The 12,628-nt window shown below is 39.2% G+C and overlaps 2 long non-coding RNA genes across 2 annotated transcripts in view; one reads left to right on the plus strand and one right to left on the minus strand.

Annotated features, from left to right (window-relative positions):
* The window catches only part of LOC146475066 (uncharacterized), a 160,798-nt gene that overhangs the window by 88,951 nt on the left and 59,219 nt on the right, over window positions 1–12,628 (minus strand). The gene's annotated exons all lie outside the window — the stretch shown is intronic.
* The window catches only part of LOC146475074 (uncharacterized), a 66,899-nt gene continuing 54,399 nt past the window's right edge, over window positions 129–12,628 (plus strand). The window contains exon 1 of the long non-coding RNA XR_014866120.1: window positions 129–436. This is a non-coding gene — a long non-coding RNA (uncharacterized LOC146475074). The remainder of the gene's footprint in view (window positions 437–12,628) is intronic.

The following is a 12,628-nucleotide window of genomic DNA, read 5'->3' on the forward strand; positions in this document are numbered from 1 at the left end:
AATATGTCCTGATTTGAATAACGTATTCATCTTTTCATGTAAACTGAATCATATCTGAGAACTGATGCATTTAATTCAATCAAAAAATTAAATTCCTTTTGTAACTCTGTTTATAGGCTGTAATTAAAACTAGCGTTTCTGTCCAACTGCATTTGAAACGTGCCCAATCCATGTACCCCAATACGAAATATGGCCGAGGTCACTGAACTGAATAATTGTTTCACCATGGCACGTCACGAAAAGAAGGGTTTTTCGTGCTTTACACATGCACAGAAGACAAATCAAAGCTCGTTAATATAATTCTGACAGAGCGCTGGATCCAGAGATTTAACTTCAAAAATATTGTGATGTGAAAACGTACAGTCTTTATATAATTACTAAGCAGAAGTCGTGCTCGAGATCTCGCAAACAGCTTATCACGGGCCCAAATCTCTTGGTCCTTTCCGGTTAATTCTGCTTTCTAGTTAACAGCGTATCGCGGGTCAAGATCTCTTGCTTCTTTTTCTGTTAGTTCTGTAAAGAATCTGATTGAACACAATCATTGCTCATCCGTGCTTTCAGACTTCAGTTCCGTCTTCATTGGTTGATCTGCTGTAGCCGCATATTCCATTTTTTCCGGGTTCGCACATATATTCATGACAGCAAGTGAAGTAACAACAAAAGTAAGTGCCACACATACAAAACAGGACTATTATGAGCATGCTAACCAAACCGAAATGGGCGTCAAAGATTCCTGAGGACTGCTCGCCACTCTTGTCCTGTCCGTGAACGAAACCGCAACGTCCTAGGAACAGAGAGAGGAGCACCAAGATTTCAGCGTAATTTATCATTTTTTGTTGTAGTAATTGCTCTTACTAAGTTTCCTTTGACGGTTTTGTTCGTAGACGTCAACAGATGCAGAGGATTCCTACATATACCCCATAGATAACAGTGATACGCCTCTCCCTGGAGAGCCGAATGCTCTTAGCGTCTCCCTATGGGAGTAGTGTACGTAAGATTTTTTCGTGTGTGTGGCCGCGCGTGTAATAGTGGTAGTTGGTCTGAAATTTTCCCGGGAGGTGGGCAACACATCCTCACTAAATTTCGATGAGTCTCTAAATCTTGATCCTAATAATTGAAATTCACTGTGCTGAAAACACTTATTTTTTTTCATATCCGTTTTCAGAGGTAAATTTTACGTGACAGAAGCTAGCGTTACTGAAAACTTCCTTGACAACGTTGGATGGTATGTATTACATCTCTTAAGGTTTCTCCTTTTTTCGTTTGAAGCGAAAAAAGATTCTGATACTTTTAGACCAGAAGCCAGCCTTGGATATAAGCTTTCGCGTTTCCCTTTGTTGTTCTGTTACTAAACCATAAGTTAGCAAGTCTACGTTGCTGTGAATTATCAGTACTACTGAGATATTTTTTCGTCATTTTTGGTCATCGAGCTGGTATCTATAGAAAGTCTAATTTTCGGGACGTTTGAATTGCTTCACAACGGTACCATTCTTATATCGGGAGTCGATTTAGGCATTACATCTAGAGCGGCTTTCAATTGAGTGTCGTAAAACCAAAACAAAAGTAATAACTCTGTTCAATAGCAACAGATGTAAACAACACAACGAGCCAATAAGTGGCGCGAGTTTTGTTAACCAATCACAGAACGTAGTAAAATAAAACCAAAGCAAACGCGAAATTACTTTCGACACTCAATTGAAAACCGCTCTATCTTGCCAAGTTTAATCAAGTTGCTGTTTATTTCTTACCGTAATTAATATAAATTATTCTTTATTCTATACTGCTGAAAGGATGCTTAAAAAAGAACATTGCTCGGTTGTTAAGCGCCATTGGTAATAGAAATAAACTTACTTGTCGTAATGATACCAGCGAAAATGAAAACACTCAGTGTTCTGTCGCACTTTGTAATACCTGTCGCATCTTTGCAATAAAACTGTCACACTTTGTAATACCTGTTGCACTTTGTAATAAAATAGCTGTCGCACTTTGTAATCAGTAATAAGTTGTCGCACTTTGTAATAAATGAAGCTGTCGCACTTTGTAATAACAAGTTGTCGCACTTTGTAATAAGCTTTTAAATTTCCTTTGAATAGGATATTTGGTAGAAAATATATGACTTATTTAATCCCCCAGGGCACAAATACGTTCTTCCTTGATATTTTACTCTACATACTTAACTGAGGGGACTAACGCGTTCTACTCCACGCTTCTCGCAATTGTTTTTTTGGAGATCACATAGCTTGTTTAGCAACGATGGGGTGTAATAACTGAACAGAGGGGAAATAACTCCAGGTAAAAGTAGAAACATGCGCGAGAGGGTTGAGTCCAAGGGTTAGTAAGGGAGACGGAGGCTTCAAGTGACTCGCTACTTGTTCTATATGAGGGGTTTTTTTTGGGGGGGGGGGAAGGGGAGGGGGGGTAGTCACAAAATTTTAAATAGGTGCTACAATCGTGGCTAAAAGTCGAGATAGCTTGGACACCATTACAAGACAAATACCAGTTCTTCGAAATATACACGCTACGCAGTGTAAATGGTCGATAGGTCTGCGCAGTAGATGCAAGCACGGTAAATAATCGAATTTATAGTTGTATTGTTCTTCGCTTGGTGTGTGCTGAGGTATTAGTAGATGGGAGTTGCAGTGAGGTGTGGGCCAAGAAATAAGAGACTGGATAGATTCTATCTATATTTTGAATATCTGATGCATTATATCCTCAAGATTGAAGGAATGGTCCTCGTGGCCTTTTTGGCGAAGAAACTCATTTTTTCACTGCTGCCTCTGGATCAAAATCCAGAACTGATGGACCCTCCAGTGAAATTCCCATGAGATCTTCAAGGGTTTCTCCACCATGGGAGGAATGTGAATCATTTTTTATTCTTTTTTGGGCTGATTATGACCTTTCCCAGCTGAGCAGCGGGGATAGGAAGAACCAATACGATTTCAAGCAAGTGGAGTCCATCTTTGTTGGGTTTCTTTGTTAGAAGGGTGGTCCACAGATCAAGGTATGCTTACCTCTTGAACTGAACACTGACCAGAACCTTCAAAAAGATCCACTGGGGTGGAATGGATGCAATGTGACAGCCTTTCCCTTCCAGCATTGGTCGAAACCATTTTGTGAGATGTACAAATGCCTCCTGCCCTAGATCGATGGGGTCATTTTGAGGTGTGAGTCACGCATAGTAGTTAGACTAGCATGTCTTTAACCACTTGGTTGGGAGCAGAGGAAAACTTCTTGCCCAGGATTTGCAAGAGAACACCAAATCTCTCCTTCTGTCCTGAGCATCATCACAGGTTACTTTCCAGTTTCTTCCTCTCTAACACCTAAATTAAGCTATCATTTACAAATTAAACATGCAATAGGGTCATTTGCACGGTAAATTAGACTAGTACCGAGTCAATGGAGCGGCTTAACAAAACCGATTTTTAAAGGTCATTACTCGTGATGAGAAAGTGTTCATGTCACGATACATCAAGACAAATAACAATTGCGAAAAGCGTGGAGGAGAATGCGTTTCTTTTTCATCCCCTCAGTTTAGTGTGCAAAGTAAAATATAAAAGAAGAACGTATTTGTACCCTGGGTGATTAGTTAATTCACTTATTTTCCACCGAACGTCGTATTCAAAAGTAATTTAAGAGCTTATTACAAAGTGCGACAACTTGTTATTACAAAGTGCGACAGCTTCATTTATTACAAAGTGCGACAACTTGTTATCACAAAAAGCGATAGCTATTTTATTACAAAGTGTGACAAGTGTTATTACAAAGTGCGACAGGTATTACAAAGTGTGACAGTTTTATTACAAAGTGCGACAGGTATTACAAAGTGCGATGATTATTACAAAGTGCGACAGAACACTCAGCATAAAATCCACGCTCATTTTTGTCCAATATTTGCAGAAACTGCTCTTATCTACCGCTTTATCAGACCAGCATAGACAAGGAATCAGCATTCACAATGAACTGCGTTCGCTGGCACGTCCAATCGACCTAATTACGTTTTGTGTTGACCAGTCATTTAAGGGAACAATACTATGGCTTGTCAAAACGAATACTTGATGACCTGGTGTTTGTGTACCCCAAAAATACCGTAAGCAACGTTAACACTGGCAGAAGGTAGGTGGCTTTCTCATTAGAAATAGTGTGCAATGGCTCTCTACGACCGCTGTGGCTGTTCAGGGCCCTATTAGGAGCCTTATTAGTCCAGATGAAACCGCCTGGTCTTCTTTGTTAGAAGTGTTTATTACATTACTCCGGTCATGATGAGATCATCACTGAAAATACAAATATAACCACCGTTGGTTGAAAACGAATGAATGTTGTATCGCTAGCGCGCTAGCACTAAAGCCAGTGACACACTTGGCGATTTTATATGCTGATCACGGCGAATTTGATCGCCAGGGAAAATCGCAAGCGATTTTGGCCGTCGATAAAACTAGAAACATGGAACATTCCGGAAAATCCCGGAACAGGGGAAAAAAAACGAAAAAAAAAAAAAATAACAATAAAAATAATAATAATAATAATAATAATAATAAAAAATTAATATACAAAAAAAAAAATGAAATAAAATAAAAATAAAGGAAAAGGATTTAAAAAAAGTGTGTCTGTATATTTATATATATTGGTAGTTGAACTGAGTGGAGTGCAATTTGGTCTGAAATCATACGCGCTATTTCAAAATCAAACGAGCGCGCAGCGCGAGTTTGATTTGAAATCACAAGTATGATTTCAGACCAAAATTGCACGACACGAAGTTCAATTACCACTTAATTACACCCATTTTGAAATCACAGAGTATCATTGTCAATATTAATATTTTATTTTTGTTACTTCATTTCCATTTTGATGGGCTAAAGGAAGGATGCGATTTAGAGCAAAAAATGGTGCAATTTGGGAATAAATTGCACCATTTTGGACCAATCAGATTCCAAGGATCATCAGTGATTTCAAAATGGATGTAATTAAAAAATGAAATTACATTGTATCCGAAAGAAATTTATCATGAAGAAGAAGTACGGAGTAGGTACTATAGTTCCGTCTTCGTAGCCTGTGTCCAGACCCGTGCTTGCACTCCCTCTGGATCAAGTATTTTAAGTACTTGACGTACGATGTTTCTGGTAACAATGCCTGAGACTGAGCCGAATTCCATGGGCATTAAGAAGGAAACAAAGAATTTCTGAGGCCGGTGAATCCAAGTGTAAAATAATTCTCGATTGCACCATTACGGCTAACCGCTCGATTTACAGGCAAGTACTCGGGCATGACAGCTTCCGTGGAAGAACTTTGAATAAAAATGACGGTGAATATAAAGAAAATTATCATGATCGGCTCTTCTTGTTTCAACCACGTGCACGAACTTCCACTTACCAGTCAGTTACTTGAGCCCGCTATAAAAGTCGCTAAAAAGTCGCTAAAAAAGTCGCTAAAAAGATTTCTAAAAAAGTCGCTAAAAAGATTGCTAAGAAAGTCGCTATAAAAGTCGCTAAAAAAAGTCGCTTAAAAAGTCGCTAAAAAGATTGCTAAAAAAGTCGCTAAAAAAGTCGCTAGAAAGGTTGCTAAAAAAGTCGCTAAAAAGTCGCTAAAAAGATTGCTAAAAAAGTTGCTAAAAAAGTCGCTAAAAAGATTGCTAAAAAAGTCGCTAAAAAGTCGCTAAAAAGATTGCTACAAAAGTCGCTAAAAAGATTGCTAAAAGAGTCGCTAAAAAAGTCGCTAAAAAGTCGCCAAAAAGATTGCTAAAAAAGTCGCTGAAAAAGTCGCTAAAAATATCGCTAAAAAAGTCGCTAAAAAGATTGCTAAAAAAGTCGCTAAAAATATCGCTAAAAGAGTCACTAAAAAGATTGCTAAAAAAGTCGCTAAAAAAAGTCGCGAGAAAGATTGCTAAAAAAGTCGCTAAAAAAGTCACTAAAAATATCGCTAAAAAAGTCGCTAAAATATCGCTAAAAGAGTCGCTAAAAAGATTGCTAAAAAAGTCGTTAAAAAAGTCGCTAAAAAGATTGCTAAAAAAGTCGCTAAAAATATCGCTAAAAAAGTCGCTAAAAATGTAGCTGAAAAAGTCGTTAAAAATATCGCTAAAAAAGTCGCTAAAAATTGCTAAAACGATTAAAAAAGTCACAATTATTGCATGGCACTTATGAGCCACTTCTCCTTATAGGAGTAACACACGTAAGATTTTTTCGTGCGTGCAGCCGCGCGTGTAATGGTGGTGGTTGGTCTGAAATTTTCCTGGGAGGTGGGAAACACATCCTCACTAAATTCCGATGAGTCTCTAAATCTTGACCTTTATAATTGAAATTCACCGCGCACCCTAAAATCACTTAATTTTTTATTTTTTCATATCTGTTTTCAGGTGAATTTTGCGTGACAAAAGCTAGCATTCTGAAAAATTTCTTGACAACGTTGGATGGTAAGTGTTACTTCTTTTAAGGTTTCTCCCTTTTTCGTTTGAAGCAAAAAACAAAAAAAAAAAGATTCTGACAGTTTTAGACCAGGAGCCAGCCTTGGATAAAAGTTTTTGCGTTTCCCTTTGTTGTTCTGTCATCACCATAAATGTTTTTAAAGTTTAAGGTTCATGCGCATGAATCCAGCAATTCTTCTAATCTCTGTTTAAATTAAGAAAATTGACAAAAATCCTCCTTTGACTTGCAATAGAGGACTTTGTTGATATTTAGCGATATCGTACAGCGCTGAGAACGTACATTGAAAATCCGAGATGCGCGACCACTGCACCTACTCAGAAAAAGAGGTTGGTCACGCATTCCCTGTCAATAACGACCAATAACGTCTTGGCTTACATGCAGACACCTCTTATTTTCAGAGGGCAACAATGGAAATAGGAAACAGGAAACAGGAAACAGGAAACAGGAAACAGGAAACAGGAAACAGGAAACAGGAAATAGGAAATAGAAAATAGGATATAAGAAATAGGAAATCTTGCACGCAAGCTACCGTCTACGCCTGTGGGTTATCTGAGAACTCCCTGGGCAACGGAGTCTGGGCACGCGCACGCGGTTAAGGCGCATATTTGCCAAAGACAAACCGGGAACCAAAAAGAAAATCTGAAAACCACAACGGATGCCAGATCCGAGAATTATCGCTTACATTTTAACCGAAAACCAAATGCTTAAAATTATATATATAAAAAAGGAAAAACCACAAACCGCAACAGGCACCAAAACCGAAGTTTTGAGGTGGAAACACCGAAAAAACGACCTAAAAAATGGCCAAAACCGAAAAACCGAAAATCCCAATGACCCCCTCCGCGAGCCATCGACTTTCTGGTGGAAAATTCAAAATTGCCATGTGAACATATCACCAATTTGGAAATAAGGCTAACTTACTAAATGCCTTTCTAATGTAGTGTCCATGTGGCGTGACTAGGCTGGCGAGTGATACCACAGGCGGCAGCCGATATGCATTCATTCAAAAAGCTCCAGTCGGCGACTGACAGCGACGATAGGTGAATTATTCAGAGAAAAGTTTGATAAAGTTGTGTTTGAGCAACAACACACTTACTTGATTCATATGTGGCACGCGAACAACCTGAGCCTTTTGCAACAGTCAACCCCCAAAACTGGTAACGCTTTGTTCTTCTTCACGGCACTTGTTTGACAATAGCGTGTGGTAGGATCGAGCACATGCACGCGTCTCAATTGAAAGTACCATAATCACGTTACAGCTTTGAATTCAGTGCGCGCCCGCGGCCTAGTGTTTACTCAAGAACTCATCGGCAGTTATTCATAGAATTTAATGAACTGGCACAACAGCGAAGCAAACAAAGTCTAGTGTACATATATATTGGTCATATCAAAAGCAATCATTTCTTGGACAATTATGCCTTTAAAATAATTTCTGGTGGACTTGAAATAATAAAATCGGCTCCTTTATGAAGCAAAAGAGGTTTTGGCTCATCACTGAGTGGTGAAACAAGTGGCCACATTGGGTTAGTTTGGAGGAGAACTTTGGACCGGAAAAGAAATATCCCATTTTACAGATTTTTAACTTACGAGGCTCAAAAGAGCGATCCACTGGCCGGTCTCTAATTTACTCCCACTTTCCCCTATAAATATCTCTGTTAAGTTTTCAGGGAATAGGTTCCAAAACGTCTAAGAAATAGAGCTTTTAAAGAGAGATTCCTGCTTTTAATTGTATTCATGTAAGTATTGGTTTCATATCTACTCATCAATATTCAGCGTGGACAGCTCCTGGCGTAGACAAAGTTCAAGAATACAACAACTGACATCACAGCACAATTTCGCGCCAAACTAACGCGCTGTTCAAAGATTGTGTAAATATGGATGATTCACTTAGAACGAAATATTCCATTCTGTCTTTGTTTCATGTTCAAAGTCAACACAAAAGCCTCCGCCATTCGTCGATCAAAGTCGTCATTCCTCATTTAAATTGTTCATCATTTCCTTAGTTCAAAGTCCACATTCATTATAAGTCGAACTTATTGTAATCCAGATATCAGCCAAGCAGTTGTTTGCGTTAATACGACTTCCCCGGGCCGGGTGGGGGGAAGGGGGGTGGGAGGGAGGGATGGGGGCCTGTTGGTCCGAATTTAGCCATTTTTGTCTGAAAGGCTGAATAAAAGCATGTTTGGATATTATTCAAGTGTTAAAAAATCATGGAGTTTAGAGACCGGGTCCGAAGCCGCTTAGGGTCAGGATTTGGGAAACCGGGTGACATACCCTTCTTCCCCTCCTGCACCAAAAATTCAACTCCAAGGCGTACCGTACGGGGTTTTCAACAATGAGCGCCGAATTCAACATTAGAGTCACAATGCACTTGCCGCCGAGGTGCAGCTGCCTTAATGTTCCGTGAAGAAAATAAAAATAACAATGCGGAATTTTAATGACAAGCCGATTAACTTTCGTTGATTGTTAGAAGAAGAAACTTGGACTAAACCAATGCGGTGATTGGCTCGTCGCTAGTTTGGATTTGTAAACAAAATTAATATTCAACGTGAATTTGTTTGCGCCAAAATGGCTAAAAAGTTTGCGTAGGTCTACCGTGTTCGGTTTGTCAGAATTTAATAAACCAAAATTGAATGTTGGTTAGTATTTGTGCGAAAATTAGGGCAGAACTACATTTGGAATAATACCATAGGTGTCAAATTATTCTTAAAACTGGTTTTCAATGGTGCAGTCAAATAAAAATAACCTGCCCGTGTTTCAGATAAATCATAGAAAATTATTTAATAACACGAGTCACGAAAATTCAGTGAATATTGGCGGCTTTAAACCCGAATCATCGAATTCGAATTCAAAGCCAAGTTCGAATTGCTCTTCGGCTCATTGTTCAGTACAGTTCGAGATGGACTTCGAGTTGGAAGTGTAATTCTGAAAAGTGTAAAGGTGTATTACCATAACTCTATTGTCTATACGCCTTAAGCCGGCGACAAGCCTGGCGATTTTATACGCCGATCGCGGCGATTTGATCGCCAGCAAGCCATTTTCGTCCCACGATTATTGAGTTGGTCGTGCGGACACACTTGGCGATTTTTTTTCGCCGATCGCGAGGATGTGGTAGTTTCGAAAAGTCATTGTGATAAAATTGCCCAACCTGATTAGTTGACCTTACCGGCGATTTGCAGCCACGAGCGTAGAAAATCGCAGAAATTAACGGTTACACTTGGCAAATGCCGGCAAATTCAATCGCCGATATCTGACATGCCAGATATCGACGATTTTACACGCCGATCGCGGCGATCGGCGAAAATCGCAATCGCCGCACCGGGCACACCTGCCGATTTCCGCCGATCGCCGCTATCGGCATATAAAATCGCCAAGTAGGTCGCCGGCGTTAGGTCCATTCAACAGAAATACAATACTTTAACTAATCTAAACTATCTTTAGAAAAAGAAAGCTTTTATTTAAGTGCATAAAAATAAAAAAAAGAAAGAAGCATTGGATAAAAACCTGTTCTACAAGACTTGGTGGTATTACCCGTGTGACACGCAGTGGGGGCTCGAGTTTGTTGGGGGTGGGGGTGGAGAGGGACGCGCGGGCGCTTGACATAAACACTGGCACGTGAAAAGCACGAGACAGTGAGTCAGTAGTGAGTGAGCGAATGAGCGACAAGTCACTCGTCGAGTTAGTCTAGTTTTTGCCAATGGCTTCAACTTTGTAGATAACAAAAACGAACGGGACTCTAAGATTGCAAGGAGACGGAATTGTTGTCCCTGAATCCCGGATTTCTTGCTTGATCGCAGATCGCAGATCGCAATAAGGTCGGTGATCGTCTGCGATCATATGGAAATCCTGCGATCCTGCGATCGCGATCGCAGACGATCGCAGAAGATACAACCATGTTCTATCTAAAGGCTGGTTTCCATATGATCGCAGACGATCGCAGACCTTATTGCGATCTGCGATCTGCGATCCGCGATCATATGGAAACCAGCCTTTAGAAAGAAGCGGCTGTTGAGAGGGTGACAGTCGTCTTTTATTGCCAGCTTTAGTTTTGACTTTCATGCATGGCTAACTCAGTGTCGGTTTTCCAGCTGACTGTCTGGCACTCCGAGTTTTGTTGCGTACATTTATCCATAAGTTCTATCCTTTTGCTTTCTATATATCTGTTTCTCCACCATGAAAAATCTAGTGGTACCAACCTTCCTGCACCTATTTGATTCTCGAAGGCTAACCGAGTCGCAGTCGACTACTTTAACTCGAACTTCATAAAAAAATTTCGAACTCCATCTTGAACACTAAACTCAATGTCCAACTCGAACTCGAATCTAAAATCTATTTTTTCTCACTTCCTCGAAAACTGAAAGTGAAAGATAACACTCGTTCAGTGGAAATTTACTACTCCTCCGGGATTTTTTAATTTTCACGTGGCTACTCTGAAATAGTCGGTGACGGTGAAACTGAAAGTTCACTTTTTTGAATCGCTTCTTTCACCACAACACTGGCGCGCTGCCTGAAATTCCACGGGAATTTAAAATCTGTTTCATTTTCTGCCAAGGCCTTGGTACCCTTTCAACCCTAAAATCAAAGAACGAATTCTCCTATCTTGTCCCCATATTTTTGTTGTAAAAGTACTGGGAAGAAGTTATTATCTTGGGTGATCATAATCCTTAATTACCATGAACTCACCGGTCGAGTAAACATTGATATTACAAGGAGAAATTTGATGCTGATCATAAGAGTTTATCTGGCTCGACGCAGCTGGAGTTTTTAATTTTTTATTCCGATTTCTATGTGTATACGAGTGGTTACGTGGATTGGATCTTCCATATATTGTCAGTAATTCCTTTCATTTAAGATATACATACATATGAAGATTTATATCAGTTTAGATCATGAGCGGAAATACCGTGTACAAATATAGTTATCTTTAGTTATTTTCTCTTCTCTTACTCCCTCGTATTCAAATCGTCTTGACTGCCGGCGAATGCTTATGCATTTGCAAACAAAGTTATTGTGAAAACAAAATATAAAGATTAGTGCATGTAATTAGTTATTCAGATTTTTGTTATGACTAGTCTCGTTTGTGTTGCTGCCCCTTCAGAAATTCAGGCATGTCATCGGCTATCACCGGTGTGTTTAATGACGGTTGAGTCTTCTTGAGCCGACTCTGCCGTAGTTAGATAACAGTTAAAACCAGGCATATCCCTGTAAATCCATTCATTACCCACAAGTAAATATAAACACCCACTCATTCATTGATAGTTTTAAGAGAATTTGCATTTCAGCGGCGCGATCAACTCCTATATTCATGTATATTTCCTTGACCCAAACACCTCTAGATTATTTTGAATATTTAAGGAGAATTTTGATGATGATCCTTCCTTAATTTGTAGGGTTGATAATCACCGTCCCACGCTTCTCTTTGTTTTTTTTCTCCTGTCATTTTCAGCATTTCGAGCTAATTGAAATTCGCTTGGCAACACAGCTGAAACACTACCTTGTTTACTAAATATAAAGAACGCGTTCCAAACTAAAATGGGTTTTCCAAAATTACTATTTTCTGTTGAGAAAGTGAATATTCCTCGAAGCCTATACTGTGCTCTTTGGGAATCTTCTATTCCCAACAACAACCAAACTGGTTCAGTTAAGAAAGCCTTTATTTGACAGCAACAAATTTACAATCAGTTTAACATACCATTAACAGTTCTGAAAGTAAGTAATATGCAGAAATTCTGCACGCGGTGAAAACCGTGAAAATCTATACAGTGACTATTTTATGCAGAAATTCTGCATCCTGTGTAATGGTTACAATAGGCTTAAAATTGACTGAATTCAGCTAAGATGCAGAAATTCTGCACAAGATAAAATCCGTGATAATCTGCAAAAACCTAACTACAAAAACAGTGACTACTAACTTGGATGCAGAAATTCTGCATCCTGTGTGATGGTTACAATAGGCTTAAATTGTCTGAATACAGCTAAGGCCCAGTTCAGACGCCGAACTTTTCATGAGCCGAACTTAATTCAAATTAAGGTCGGCCCAAATCACGAAAATCCCGCCTTTTGATTCAGACGCCGAACTTAATTAGCCGAACTTAATTTACTTGAAGCAAAACCAATCGAAATGTTAGCGTTTTTTTTTTATTTTTAATTTTTTTTAATTGAAATACGTTATAATAATTTATGCATTAGGTTCGGCTCATGAAAAGTTCGAC

This window comes from Pavona decussata, unplaced genomic scaffold (assembly GCF_977016875.1).
Source record: "Pavona decussata unplaced genomic scaffold, jaPavDecu1.1 SCAFFOLD_87, whole genome shotgun sequence".
In the NCBI taxonomy this organism is placed as follows: domain Eukaryota; kingdom Metazoa; phylum Cnidaria; class Anthozoa; order Scleractinia; family Agariciidae; genus Pavona; species Pavona decussata.